The sequence below is a fragment of the Thermobia domestica genome, chromosome 12 (genome assembly GCF_964235325.1).
Source record: "Thermobia domestica chromosome 12, izTheDome1.hap1.1, whole genome shotgun sequence".
Classification (NCBI taxonomy): domain Eukaryota; kingdom Metazoa; phylum Arthropoda; class Insecta; order Zygentoma; family Lepismatidae; genus Thermobia; species Thermobia domestica.
This window is the reverse complement of record NC_137465.1, coordinates 196,442,793-196,458,575: the sequence shown is the minus strand read 5'-3', so window position 1 is coordinate 196,458,575 and position 15,783 is coordinate 196,442,793.

Below are 15,783 nucleotides of genomic sequence, written 5' to 3'. Positions count from 1 at the left end.
GGAAATGGGAGAATCCCTAGAAAATTCACAGACACAACGTCGACAACAAATTCATCGAACTAGGTAGCTATCGCACCAGAAACCAGCGCTCTGGGCACGCACTGAGACTTCCCATAGCCATATGATATCAATTAGCATTTTAGGACAGTATAATATACTGTATATTCTCATGGCTATATGGCTAGAGTGCCTACCTTTGGATAAGGTGACTCCGGTTCGATTACTGATGGAGTTCATGTGATTTTGATCCCACATTAAGTTCCACGTCTCATATATCCTCAGCGCTGCAAGGGACAATAAGCTCTAATTCAACGAACCAATAACAACACATTATATGAATAACAGTTCCAGTTGCACTTTACCTCGTTACACAAAAGGGCTTCCTTTTTTCTTTTTTATAAAAGGAAAGACTTTAGAAAGTCGTGCTCTTGAATATTTACTTTCAAATGTGTTTTTTTTCTTCTACCGAAAACTAGCTCAGTTATCGATAACGGGTCTCTTAAGTCCTATTTAGCACGAAAATAAGAACATAAGAAACAGTGGTGACAGTAGACTTTTTCTTTTGCTTTTTTTTCTCTTTCTTTTTGTTAACGATGCAGAAAGTTGTAATGCGTATAGAGAAGATGCGACTTCATGGCGTAAAGCAGCTTTAACAGTTTCTATAAGAAATGATGGTCTTTTCTTCTGCGTCGTTAGTCTCACTATGCCAACGTGAGTTTTTACTTTAACAGATGCAAATCAGACGTGCAAAAAGGAAGGAAAAAAAGTCAGTGTTGCTAAGAAAATGGAACGTGCCATACGTAAATACGTTTTGTAAAAGTTCTAAATTCTTACTCTGCTAAATGTGCTTTAAATCACTACTTTCCTTCTTATTCGTACAGGCAAACAATTTTTTTAGCGTTTAACAAAATAATAATAATAATAATAATAATAATAATAATAATAATAATAATAATAATAATAATAATAATAATAATAATAATAATAATAATAATAATAATAATAAAGGTCCACGGTAGAGACATAACATAGACCATTCAACAGATTCTATTGTGCTGAACATAATAGCATGTATGAGGGGAAATCCTCATGCGTAGTTTTCCAGAAAGCAGTGAAAAACTAATTAATTCGTAAAGTTAAAAATGGATACTGTACAAAAACCATGCCACTTATTGAGTTGATTCTGAAACTGAAACAAATCCTCATATTGAGCTCTTGAATGTGAAATAGCAAAATGAAATAGGACATAGTATGGGTTCATGAGATATGGCTAAAGAAAATTCGTGAACTGTTAAATTTTAAGTTGTAATTAATTAAAATAGGCTAATGACACATAAAACCGTGCATTGATCACATTGAGCCGTACAAGATAACATGTTTGAGAGGAAACTCTCATGTGTACTTAAAAAAAAAAATCGAACTTTTGTGGCATCAGAAGTTGTCTTTCGTTGTCGATAATAATTGATAATTTTCATTTTGCTGGAAAAAAAAATATGTAGTAAACTTTGAAGCAAAATACACTGTTAATTATGTAGCAATATACATGAAAAATATGTAACAAAATACACTGTCAACTAAGTAGCAAAACTTGTAGCAAAATATATGAAAAGTATGTAACAAAACACTGTCAACTATGTAGCAATATACATGAAAAACAGAACAAAATACACTCTTAATTATATAGATAAATGCATGAAAAATATGTAGCAAAATACACATTCAATTATGTAGCAAAATATGTAGCAAAATGCATGAAAAATATGTAGCAAAATACACTGTCAATTATGTAGCAAAATATGTAGCAAAATGCATGAAAAATATGTAGCAAAATACACTGTCAATTATGTAGCAAAATGCATGAAAAATATGTAGCAAAATACACTGTTAACTATGTTGCAAAATATATGAAAAAATGTAGCAAAATATACTGTCAACTAGCAGATTTTTGTTTGCTTTTTAATAATGGTGACAGCACACTATTGGTACATGTAAATGATGTCGTTGTTGATTTTGAATTTAACGTCCCTTTCAACATCGAGGCTATATGAGACTTGGACCTACTGATTAACGTGGAGCTCGAACCACATGAGCCCCCTCCGCGAGTCGAATCTGGGTCTCCCACGCCAAAGGCACGTATGCTAACAGCTTAGCCACGAAGGAGCTCTACATGTAAATGAGTATCAACAGAAAAAAGTACGATAGGGCTATACATCAAACGATACAAAATAAAATAACATTCTTCTGTTAATTTAAAATAAATGTCTTCTCTGATCTAAGAGTTAATAAATCTTAAGAAATCTTAAGAATAAAGAGTTAAGAAATCTTTGGTGCACACGATTTCGGGTGGGAGAGTGTTGAAATTGGAACTCATGGCGGTGTTTAGGTTACTACCTTAAATTGTGAGTCCATGTCTCACATAACCTCGGTGAAATGAAATGAAAGAAAATGAAATGAAAACTTTCAGTATATTCTCCCACAATTATACCCTTTAGGCTAAGGCAGACGGATTAATTAGGGAAGTAAATGATGACGGAGGGACTGGTAAAATGATAAGGTGGAAGGGAACGGGAGTACCCTGAGAAAACCCAAGAACACGGCGTTGTCCACCACAAACTTACTTGGCCGAGTATCAGACAAGGGGCTCCACGCACCAGAGGTAAGCGCTCAACCACTGAGCCCTGGTGCAAAATACGAATGGTAAGTTTCAACAAGAAACAAACCAATGACATAGGTTGATCTGGTTGAAACCATCTAATTGAGATACCCTTTTCTTCCTTGATAATCTAGGAGTACAGTATGTATATACTAACTAACTAGCTAACTTTATGGCCAACGGAACCCGGAGGTTCAATGATGCGTTCACGAAAGCTTTCTATGACTTCTGTTCTTAGCCAACTGCATCCAGTTATTTACTTTGCATTCCTATTTTTCGAAGATCCATCTTAATATTGTCCTCCCGTCTGAGCCTAGGTGCTCCTAATGGTCATTTTTCGATTGGATTTTCGGTTAAAACTTTGAAACGTTCGAATCTTATTCCATTCTGGCTACATAACCTTCCCACCTGAGCCTTCTAGACTTAAGCAGCCTTATGCAGAGTCCTTTTGACGTATGATTAGGGTCATATTAAGGTCATGACTACTGCAGGAAGCATATGTTAGTCGAACTCTTTAGTATAGCACTAACCACGAGTCAGGACGACTCTGCATAGGCCCCAATGACTTTAAGAATGTTCATCTCTTGAGTCCGAAGATAGTCGGATGATGCATGGAAGTGGGTTTTTGTGAAACTACTGATGGAATAAGAACGTTGGAAGAATAGGAAAAACTCATAGAAAAATTTTCATACAATGGCATCCAATATGAACTAATATATACCGGTGTCGAACGAGGTGATCGTTCACGACAGTGCAATCACTGAACCTTCTTATTCTCTCGTGACTGAAGTTTACACAAAAGGTGAATATCAAAATTGTTTTGGACACTTTTCGTATTCCTTTGGAAATCATTTTCGCCTCCAGTTGTTAATTTTTGCAGTGTAAACTACCCTTAAACCGACCTTCTGTAAAGCTTTCTTATAAATTGATACATTTGGGTTACAGATATTCAATAATTACAGTATTTTGAAAGAATATCAAACACAACAAGATAGCCGAAGTACCATAATTATCAATTGCTTTATAACTTTCTTCCATCTAAACTTACAATTTCTTCAATAAATAAACAGGCCTTATATTTAAATACACGGGCGTCTCTGGCGGAGTGGATGAGGGAGACGCGTACCCCAATATTTTGAAGTACAAAATATTCAATATTTTATTCTAATTTAATTCATTTACTATCGACAGAGTATCATATAAATAATAGTAATTATATTTATTTGGAATATAATATTCAGGTTGTGAAACGATTATTTTTCTATAACAAGACTTCTTAATAGACTATACTTTAGGGGAGCCGTGAAGGTAAGCAGAAAAATAACAAATGGAATCGAAGATAATAAACAGGTTGGACTAAATACAATTTAAATCACTTTCTTTGATGTCCCCCCAAATTTTACGTGCCAGAGACGCCAGTGTTTAAATATTATGATAAAGCTTCGTCTCTCGTCAATTCTTCCATCCGTAAGTCTTCACGGCTTGCGGTAGTGTTCCGCACGAGACGAGAGAGATGAAAAATTTATCATTTCGTGAGCAACACGAGTAAAGAACTTCGGCAATACTCTTGATTCAAGAATAAAAATGGTCTAGAGAAGGAGAAGAAGAAGAGAAAAAAAACTTGCGTGGATACACAGCCCACAGACATCGTCATGCCGCATTAGGTCCCCAATACCAGTTTATCATCCATAAACCACACACACATATATACACATATACAGCATATGCTAACCTACACACCCTAGATAGATGTAATTTGCATTTAATGTTGAATCACAGCAGAGGAATCCAACCAAAGCCGAGCGTATAGTTTCATCATTCCTTATTCTTCTCCCATGGCGTCTCTGATGAACCGTTATGTAACCTACTCCTGCTTCGGCGTATCCAGTGCGCCTGTGCCTTACACAGAAAACAAACCGAGGTCCCTCGCACGTGGTATCAACCACATACCTCTCACGCTAAGAACTGGTCCATGACAGAAAGCAGGACAGTCCAGAACTGTATTAATTCGTAGCCAAACGCTTTGATTATTTTATTTTCACAAATTCTCGGTAATCAGTTTGCGACGAGAAGCTCTATTACTGTTATATCGCATAATAATGTGTTTCTACTTTTTTTCTTCCTGAAACTCTCAGCGCTTCTTTTCTTTTTCGTATTTGTTCAATGTCAGCGTAGGAAGTTCAAGGACAGTGTATCCAACTGGGAGATTTCAAATACAACTAAACGCTATTCATGGAATGGAGTAGAGTGTTGGAATTTACTGTCCATTTTCTTTCCCGAATCTATTTGATACATGGATTTAAGCTTTATGGTGGAATCCGAACTACTGGAATGCTGTCAAGTTTCAAAGCCTTCCACTAGCAATAGAACCCGGGACTCTGTAGGGGACACGGTATCTTAGTGGTAGAGCGCTTACCTTCGGTGTGTGGGGTCCCTGGTTGGAACCCCAGCTAAGTAAGCTTGTGGTGGACAGCATCGTGTCCGCCGGTTTTCTCGGGTCGGTTTCATCCCCCCCCCCCGGAACAGCTCTAAATTTACATTCCCGTTAAGAATAGTGATTTTTTAAATTTTAAAAACCAATGATACTTCGGAGAGTATTCATTCTGAAAAACGTCAGTTTTTAATATGGATTTTAACTAAATTATATTTAATATTGTTAGAATAGAATTACTCAATTTAAGATTTTATTTGTCGATGTCGATTTTATTTAATAGTCGATGTCAATTATGTGTTTATGAACTCTTGCATAAAGGGTAAAAAGAGATTATATCTATTATTAGAACTCTAAATCGATTTTAAAAATTCCTTCTCGTTTTTTTATCATTTTTGCTCTATGTAGATCAATATCAAAGCTGGAAATTGTCGCGAATTTCTTCACTTCCGGTTTTAGTGTAGTGTTATGGATGGAGATGAAATTCATTCTTTTAACGCTTGATTGATTGCAAGAAACCGTTTAAGGCTATCTATTACCATTCTTGCTCGAAACGGATCAAAGTTAAAACCGGAATTGGTTTATTTCTACCACTTCCGGTGGAGGGATCACCTCCATAAACGAGTAGCCCCGCGTAGCGTTGTCACTAATATTCTCCCATTTCGTCAAGCCCGTATTCAAGGGGGGTCTAGGGAGGCCGTCCCCCATAAAATTTTTACTGCCCCCGCCTAAAATTTTTCACGGTAGGCTTGCAAATGAACAATAATGTGGTGATGAATTATAACATAGTTGGATCGGGTCCCCTTAGCTTCTACGGGCCCCCGCCCCACAGTTTTGGGCTGGCAACCGGCCTGCTTTTCGTGCGAGAGGTTTTATTCCCAGCGGGGACACTCTGTCCACAAAATTTAATAGTTTTTTTTTCCCGCTCAGACATTCTGAGTGATTTTTCCCTGGGTTTTCCTTAATTATACCAGGCAAAACACGGGATGGTATCCACTTCCTTCGTTCCCCATTTCTTTCTTTCCCTGCAATTTCCCTTGTAGTGTCGTAGCCGAAGAACGTCATCCCTCATACATAACTAACATGATCATAGATACCGAAAGTCCAGAAATCTAATCCTAATCTCCATCAACGAAGTCGATCGCCTGAGTTTTGAACCTGTAGTTTCTGGGCACAATTGATGATGATCCCCGAACGGACGAACACACGGACATACATAGTAAATATTTAAAGATGTTCTTGTAAACTAATCTCCTTAGAATGTGGATGAACTAAAAATTGTGTTTTACCCTTTTGATTATGCAACCCTTAGTACAAGTATGTATAATGGGTTACATATCTCTAAGATATTTTCTATTCATCAAATTTGGTACGAAATTGTGTAGAATCACTTCAAGAAAATAGACCACATGCGGGGAAAATAGGTCCCGAAATGACTGTAGTTAAGACGAAGTCCATAGTTATATGCTGTGGTCGCATTCCCGTAAACATTATAATAAATAATATTAATAACGTAAAGGAAGTAAACCAGTTTTCAAATACTTAGGCGTAGTGCTTACAAACAGAGAAAAACGACATCAATAAGGAAATTCTACAATATTAATCTATTAATGTTTAACGAAAAAGAAAGTATTGTTTAAAGATGAAACAAATACCGATTGATATATCTCATTAAGCTGACCAAAATGATATGGTGAGTGTAAGACTTTATACTCAGTTTTCGAGAAAATCGAGAAAAATGAATTTGTTTGCAAACCTATTATCTATTAGGATGAAGCTGGTCTGAAGTATACACTTTTCTATCTCTTCATTGAGACATTAATATGTTAACAGCGCATATTGAGCTATAGTTAATATTTATGATTCCCTCTTAAACTTTTATTTTTGATTAACTAAAATAATGTCCGAAATTGATACATATATCAATCGATAGATGAGATCTTACTGAACAAATGACATCCTTGAGAGTAATTTCCCATACGTAAGTATCGAGAAAAGAGAATAAAATTAGCTTTTGTGTCGCTAAAATGTATGTCGTCGATCGTTGCCAATACTGAATCAGATTTTCTTATACTTGATGTATCAAAACTATGGGAACATAGGCCAGCTCCGTTATGAGTAAAGTTTAAAAAAATAAGGAAAAGAGAGGAGATTTGTTGGAAATAGATGGTTTTCAATCTAAAATGATAAGATTTTGCAATCGTACAGCCGTTTAGAGTTTATGCTGGTAAGACACCTTATGCTAAATGAGCTGCTCTGTTGGACCCCTCACTACACTAACCACAGAGCATTATATTGGGAAATGTTTTTGAGGTGTTCCATGACACAACAATATGCACTTTCCCCGCGTCATTTTTGCGTGCTCTTACATTTCGTTCGAACACATTGTTGAACTGAAAATGTTACATTTTCATTTAATCCTCTCCTTACCAGTGTAGATTACAAATATATAGTTCGATTTTTGTTCAAAAGTCACCACTTTATAATGAAAACTATGTAGGCCTATTTTCAACAATTTCCCACTGTTTTCAATTTTTCGTATCTTTAGTCATTACGAAGTTGGCCCATGTCCCCGGACTTTTGATACACCCTATATATTTATTTATTGTAAACTCATAGATTGTAAAACTTCAAGCGCTGAAGCAAATATTACTTGCAAAGTTCGATTTATGGAATATAAGTATTTTAATGAACACAGACCTTCTCTGGAGTTTGAAAGAATGATACTAGTAAATATCTAAATTCTCCACGGTCATTGTATTAAATATATAAACCAGTAAATGACATGGAAGGTAGTTTACAATTTGTGCTTTCTAATTGCCTTATCTGCATTGGAAAAAATTCTGTAGTTTGAATTAGCAAATATCAATAAAATCATTTATCCTTGATTTTGTAAGTTGATATATATTTTCTTAAATTAAATTACAAAATTTTCTGTTTTTCTAATTATAAATTTACAGTAAATTTATAAGAAAATATGATACTTTTATTGATAGCAATGTAATTTTACACCATTTCATATCAGTAATTTTACTTTATAGGTGTAAATTGATTTATATAGAGGTTTGGCAAACAGATTGCCACCGTTCTTTGTAAATTTATCTATGAAAATTTTTTATAGTGTGACGAGATTCTATTATAGCACGGCCAACAAGAGATGGTCTCTGACATTTCTTACCTCATGCGGTGGGACATTGCAGCCCCTACTTTGATACCAGTGTTACCAACCACGATCACTCTGTCTTATACCATTAATTAAATTGCCACTACAGTTGCACCGAAAAAAACCTTGACACGCGAGTAGTGGCAATGTCACTGCGAGCTGTCAGAGACGTTCTCTTACTGGACGCACTTAAAATAACTATATAACATCTGTGTGTATATATTCAACATTAAAAACTGAGCAGAGAGCACTTTCCAAGTGTATACAGATCAGTTTCGCTATCTATGGTCTACAATTTTTAAAATATTGTAACAGATAAAACGTTAAATAAATAAATAAATAAATGTTAGTACCATACTGACAAAACACTCTCAGAATAGTTAGAGTTGGCTAGAGTTTAGGAAATTCATCTTCAAATCAGGTTCAATGTCATACACTTTGGAGGCAAACTGCTCGAAATTGGCAGGACATTTTTTTTAGTACAATTTTTTTATGCAATATTTTGCCGTATAGTTACAGGTCGTCAATAGTGAAGGTACTGCTATGAAACTGATGTAAAATTACAATCAAAGGTATTATGAGTATCTAGGTAATAAGAATTATATTAAACATTACTTAGTATTATAATATTCATCATTGAAGGTGATAATATTCATTATAAAAAACACATATTTCATCATTATAGAAAACACATATTTCTATCTCAACCATGTTCCCAATTTTACATGTTTCACCTTTATTGTAACAACGAATACTTTGACAATGTTTGCCACTGTTTCTTCAGAATTTTATTGGAAATATTTTAGTGTTGTTTGATTTCAGGAAATGAAATTTTGTAGCGGCCAAAACCATGGCCGAGGATTTATTCTAGATTTTTTCTCTTGTTATTCCATCAACTATTTCATCGTTATTCTATCTTGCATCTTCTTTAAACTACCAAACATTGAACGAAATTATTGCTTTTATTTATTTTTTTGTCTGATCTGTCTGGTACCTTAAGGGAAATACATTTTGACATTTTTTAAAAAGTAAAATTATATGCGATTACTGATACGAAACGAACTACTATTAAATTACTGATAAAATACAACGATACGTTACCCGAGAAATTCAAGGAAGAATAAATTAAATAATTAATCGTCGTTACTGTTGCTACTTACCATTGGAGAAATTATAGACATCACGTCGTATAGAAGATTTTTAATCAAATGAAATATTAATATTTAAAAGGCTATAAAACGTGCAATCTTGAAAATTGCCTATTTCTTAACATAATAGTGGTTAAAATACCATGTTTACTCCAATGAAAGTTTCCTTCGAATATAAGTCGTCCCTAAAAAATTAAGTTGTTTTTGTTAATCTGTTTATTGTGTGAATACAAGCACCTGTTATGAGATCATTAACAGCTCACCAATGTTGGCTGCAAAACCAATTGCTTGTTAAAAGTGCGTCTCTCCGTATCTACAGTTACTCATGAGATAAGTGTTGTAGCTGTCTCGTCTCAAAAACCCTTGTCCTGGAAGTGATGTGTTGCATCGAGAAGTATAATTATTTCTATTGAAAGAGCACTGTTCCGTTTTGTATCTCGTCATGGAAGTTACGTCTCGTCTCGTCTCATGGACGTCTCGTCTCATCTGTTCTCTATCGTTATCAAAACCGTGCTTGAACTCGTACGCAGTGCTAGATTTATCGTAAAAATAAAATATCAAGCTAAAACAACAATTTTAAGAATAATCCAAAAATGGATCAAAGGATTGCGATCTTGGCCAATAATTAGTTTTTGTATCAGGGGTCACAAAAGTTTGGAGCACCCTTAAATCGAGTTTTCATATTTTTTTACGGAATAATCCCATCATACTGAGTTAAGTGATAGTTTTGGTTTGGCTACCCTATACGTAGTTCTTAAAATAAGGGGCGTACAAGAAAATATATGATTAAAAGAAATATATTGACTTTTCTGGATCAGGGGCCACAACATTTTTGAACGGTCCCTAAATCAAGTTTTCATATCTTTTACGGAATAAGCACATCATACTGAGTAAATTGTTACTTTTGGATTGGTTACACTATATGCAGTTCTCGAGATATGGGGCGTAAGAGAAAATGTTTGATTCAATGAAATATATTGAATTTTGTGGATCAGGAGCCACAACATTTTTGAACGGCTCCTAAACCGAGTTTTCATATTTTTTTTATGGAATAAGTACGTCATACTGAGTAAGTTGTTACCTTTGGTTTGGCAACAATATATGTAGTTCTCAAAATATGGGACGTATAAGAAGATGTTTGATTGAATGAAATATATTGAATTTTTTGAATCAGGGGCCACAAAATTTTTGAGCGGGCCCTAAATCTAGTTTTCGTATTTTTTACGGAATGAGCACATCATACTGAGTTAAGTGATAGTTTGGGATTTTCTACACTATATTTAGTTCTCGAGATATAAGACCTAGAAGAATTTTTTTGCCTGAAATATATTGGATCTTTTGATCCAAAAATAAGAAAACTAAAACAGTTTTATGAAAAAGAAACTAAATTGTATAAATGCATCTACTGGTATGTCTAGCATTTGTCCAAAAACGAATTATGCGATTATACGAGCAAACCAAAAGTTTTTGCCGTACATTTAAAACATTTGTCGCACATTTGCCGTACATAACTTTGTGACGTTAATTTAAGATTCATCTCAGTTAGTCCATAAAACTTCTTTAATATTTTTTCAGTAGATTGGTACAGTACGTGGGCATTGATTCGGATCTGAAGCATCTGCAAATTTTAGAAAGAGAAATTTGAAGTTTATGGGGCACATGGTGTGTACATTGCTAACGATTATCGAGCATAATATACAGAACCCTATCTAGTTCTGCGTTTTGCAAACCACTTGCAGATATATACATTACATGCTACCAGAATTTTTTTTTCCTCTAAAACATGTATAACAGTTTTTAGTTTTCTAATAAATATAAACAAGTAAACACTCATCTACTTTGCTACGTAAATAATGCCTTGAGGGATATTCCCCAGGCATATCTTGTTCGGTTGCCTGTAGACAAGGAAATTAGTGATCCTTCTTTTTAAATGGAAAACTTTCTTCGTTTTCGGAATTCTTTTCTCTTTTACAAACTTTTACTTGTTACTTTATGCAGTTAAATTAATTGATGAGTCTCTCGCAGCGAGATGGCTAGTATTCGTCGCTTTGGTCCAAGAGAACTAGGTTTTCTCCCGATGGATTAATGTATAATTTATTTCCCTCGTTAAACTGTTAATTCATATTTTATGTGCCCTCGGTACTGGAAAGCAACACTACTTGAACGTATAAAATAAAATTAGGCCTATATACCAGGCCGGTAGCAAGCCCTAAAATGTAGGGGGGCCCGATCCAACTATATTATAGTTCATCACCATATTATAGTACATTTGCAAGCCTACCGTGAAAATTTTAGTAGGGGCAGCAAAAAATTAGGGAGACTTGGTCCCCCTAGACCTCCCTGGATACGGGCCTGCTATATACTATTCAACTGTATTGAATACTTTGTTATCTATCAACAGTTATTTACAATTACTAAAGCTCGAATTCATATGCACTCCAATAAAAAAAGTTGGAGTTACCTTCATTAATGATACGGTGAGATAAAATGTATAGATCATACAACAGACATGTTAAACGATTCTGCTAGTGCTAGCACAACAAACCCCAATACAAAATTCGAAAAACTAATTAACTAACTTTATGGGCTACGAAACCCGAAGGTTCAATGCCGCGTTCACAAAAGCTCTCCACTCACTTCTGTTCTTAGCAAACTGGATCCAGTTTTTACTTTGTATTTCTAGTTTTGCGAGATCCATCTTAATATTATTCTCCCATCTGCTGCCTAGGTCTTCCTAATGGTCGTTTTCTGATTGGTCTTCCAGTTAAGACTTTGAAAGAGTTCCTACAAAATTCGAAAATTATAGAATATTAAGAAACCGTTGCATTCAAGAAGTTGGGAGGCTAAACCGCGCTTTGGCTATGAAATACTTAAATTCGAAAATAAAGAAAAAATAAAGTTTCTTTGGAAACGGCTGAAAGTGTTAGATGTTGGGAGAAACTTAGCCAATAACGCAATAATCTGTGCGGCAGACGAATTGATTTTTTTTTTTTGGAGGGGGGTCAAAGGCAAATGATATCAGACTCCACTAAACTAGAAACAATGAATAGCACTGCAGTTTCGGGAATCAACTCTCTGTTTTCGTTTTCTCACATATAACCTGCACATGTATTAAAAGCGATTCAAAGAATAAAATGTCAGGCCATTGGTGTATCTAGACGATATTTCAATAACTATAATTAGGAATATTCTACCTTATGTATTTAATCCTATCACTGACGTATTTAACTACCCTCTTTTGAGAGGTATCTTCCCCACAGATGGTAACTCGCCAAGGTCCGCCCAACTTCGAAAAAGAACAACGCTGATAATATTGCAGACTTCCTTCCTATCAGTGTCCTTCCCGTGTTCTCTAAAGTTATCAATATATTGTAGATTATAAAATTCGGGAATACTTAACAACAAATAATTTGTTGGATGCATTTCGATCTGGTTTTCGAAGTTATTACAGCACATGCACTACGCTAGTGAACGTAACAGACGATATAAAATTGCTTGTTAATAACAGAAAACTAATGGTTCTAGCTCTACTTGACTGTAGTAAGGCATTTCAAACAATTGATTTTTTACCTATTACTTTACCCGCAAGGTAACGTACTAGGCCCCCTTCTCTTTGCCTTTTACATTAATTCTCTCTTGCGTACATACGTACGGGCAGGTTGCAGTACTTGAATTACACTGAGGTGAATTTAGGTTTCTTTTCAGAATGAGACACTAATGTGAATTTAGGTTTCTTTTCAGAGCTGTATGAGACAGGACCTATATTTTAAAGTGGGATCTGAATCACTACACGGGTTTACCCCACAGGGAATCGAATTCAGGGCATAGACACAGAAAGAGTGATCTTTGGTGAAAGGCCACAAGAGGCATGACCAATAGTAGCGTGATTATGACGAAAAAATAGCGAAATAATGGTTGTTTCTAGATATAGGATCTCTCGATGTGTTACATTTTCCCTATGTTTTGGAAAGTGTTAACTGATTTGTACCTTCAAAATTCCGACATAAATCTCACTAAATACTAAAGATCGTTGCTGAGTTGTAGATAACTCAACTCATGTAAATGATTTGATTTAAGACTTTTCTTTCGCTACAACTCCAAGATAAGAAATAAAATTACAGAGATATTTAAAGAATTTCATTTACGTGTCATAATTATTTTAATTTCAACTCTTTCTGTGTCGGTGATCCGATTTCCGTGGGTGTACTTGCCTTGGATACTAACCTGAGTAGTACCGTAGCACGAAACACACTTTAAACAGTTAGTTTCGTCTAATAAGCCTCAGTGTTGCAGAAAGACGTTAAACTCAAATCATCCAATGCAGCACAAACACACCTTCAACTGCAACTCCGAATTTAGATGACAGAGAAATTAAACAGAGTGATTTTTTTTTAAAACTCACGGATTTCATTTCGGTCTAGAATTTCTAACTGAAGTCCGATTTTCATGCGGTTTGTGACAAATGATCAAGGAAGAATGGGAGATTTATGGGGCCATGTTACTTGTTTAAATTCTCCCGGGGTAATATCGACCACGCCTCAAGAAAAACAGCAAATATTCACCTGTGTATCTTACAATTGGAATGAGGTGCGGTGCTGTGTGGAGATTTGAAGTTTCTTCTTTAGATAGCAACTTCGCCAAGGTCAATAAGAAACAGAAAACTGGGTCGTTGTATTGGGAATTGTGCTGTACAGTTCTATGCTACTGTATGAGTATGATTAGGACGCAATGAAAATAGTGTACTCTTTGGAGCAACATGAGTTTATCGTTAAAAAGTTTTTGGAGAAAGGAATCTGTTGTTGCTACGCAAAGAGCATAAACAAACAAATTTGCTTCACGTTCTGCTCCAGACAGGAACATAATACAGTCGCTAATGAATAAATGGGAAGAAGCAGGATCGCTTCTGAGTGAGATAGGGAGCATCGAACCCCGCAGGCAGGTGTTGTGGAAGATGTTAGTTATCGACTCCTTAGGTCGCCCAAGAAATCTATCCGTCGTTTGTGGCAAGAAACCAGCTATAACTATTCAACATATGATTTGTGAATGTTACCAATAACACTCAATTTGTATTCTCACTAACACTTAATTTGTATTCTGCAATTAGCTTTAAAAATCCAAAACCTCATTCCAATGGTAAGATACACTGCCGAATATTTGCTGTTTTTCTTGAGGCGTGCTCTATATTACTAAGGATGAATTTAAACCAGTAAACCTAGTCCTATAAATCTCCTATCCTTCCTTGATCATTTACCACAAACCGCATGAAAATCGGACTTCAGTTAGAATTTCTAGACCGAAATGAAATCCGTGAGTTTTAAAAAAAATCACCCTGTATTTCTAAGTACTAAACAGGGTCAATCTATTTGAAATCACCCAATGAGGTTGCTGACAAAGTTTATTATTGCGTGATATTTATACACAAAGTTAATCTATATCTAGAGATTTGAAAACAAATATTTATTCCTGTTTTAGATGTTCAATTTTTGTTTGACCGATCATTTTGTATATGCGCGTTAGCCTATTTTGCTCTTTACAAAGGTTTATGGTGAATGCTTTATATTTGAAAATATTGACTCCAAACAAAAACCATTCGAAAGAAAATTAAATATAGAATTTTATGCCCAGTGCACATTTAAACACACTATGTTACAAATACCTTTCAAAAAATGTTGAAAGTTTTTGAAATAACAAATTTTTAAAGAAAAAATAAACGTCACTGTTAATTTTTTCTAAATATAGGATTCGTGGTTCACCTCTTCCAAAAATAGTTTGATAACTGAGAGTTTTATTCTTTGGTTTTTATGAGTCTTCAAATATTGCGAGTTTTCTAAAATCGACTATGTTGAACTTGAAATATCTTAAAAGAGACACACTTGAAAAGTCTCAAATTTTTATAAACCAGTTGCGGCTTAAGTTGCAAGAAGTTGTTAAAATTTGATCACTAAGACATTACTAGTTTTTGAGTTAAGATGTATTTTTTATGTGATGAAATTCGGTTTATTAGGAACTAAAGTACAAATAATCTGAGAGTTTATTCAGCATATAAACTACATATGTTAAGTATTAAAACGTATAGTCCAGTTCAATTATGCATGTCGATTTATTGTAATATTTTCATAACTGAGACAAATTAATACTTAATCTTGTTTTGAAGGAAATCGTTATTAAAAAAATAAACGTTACTTTGTCTTATGTAGCTTTTAAGCTTGCGCAATTCATAAAGTATTCAAGACCGATTAATTTATAGGAGGTTCTATTTAGCTTATGTTTAACCAAAATACAAAAGACTACATACAGAAACACCTTTAAAGACGGCAGTGTCAAAAGGTTTTCACAATCGAATTCTCCGGTAACATTACACCCTTATGTGTTTCATTATACGAAAAAT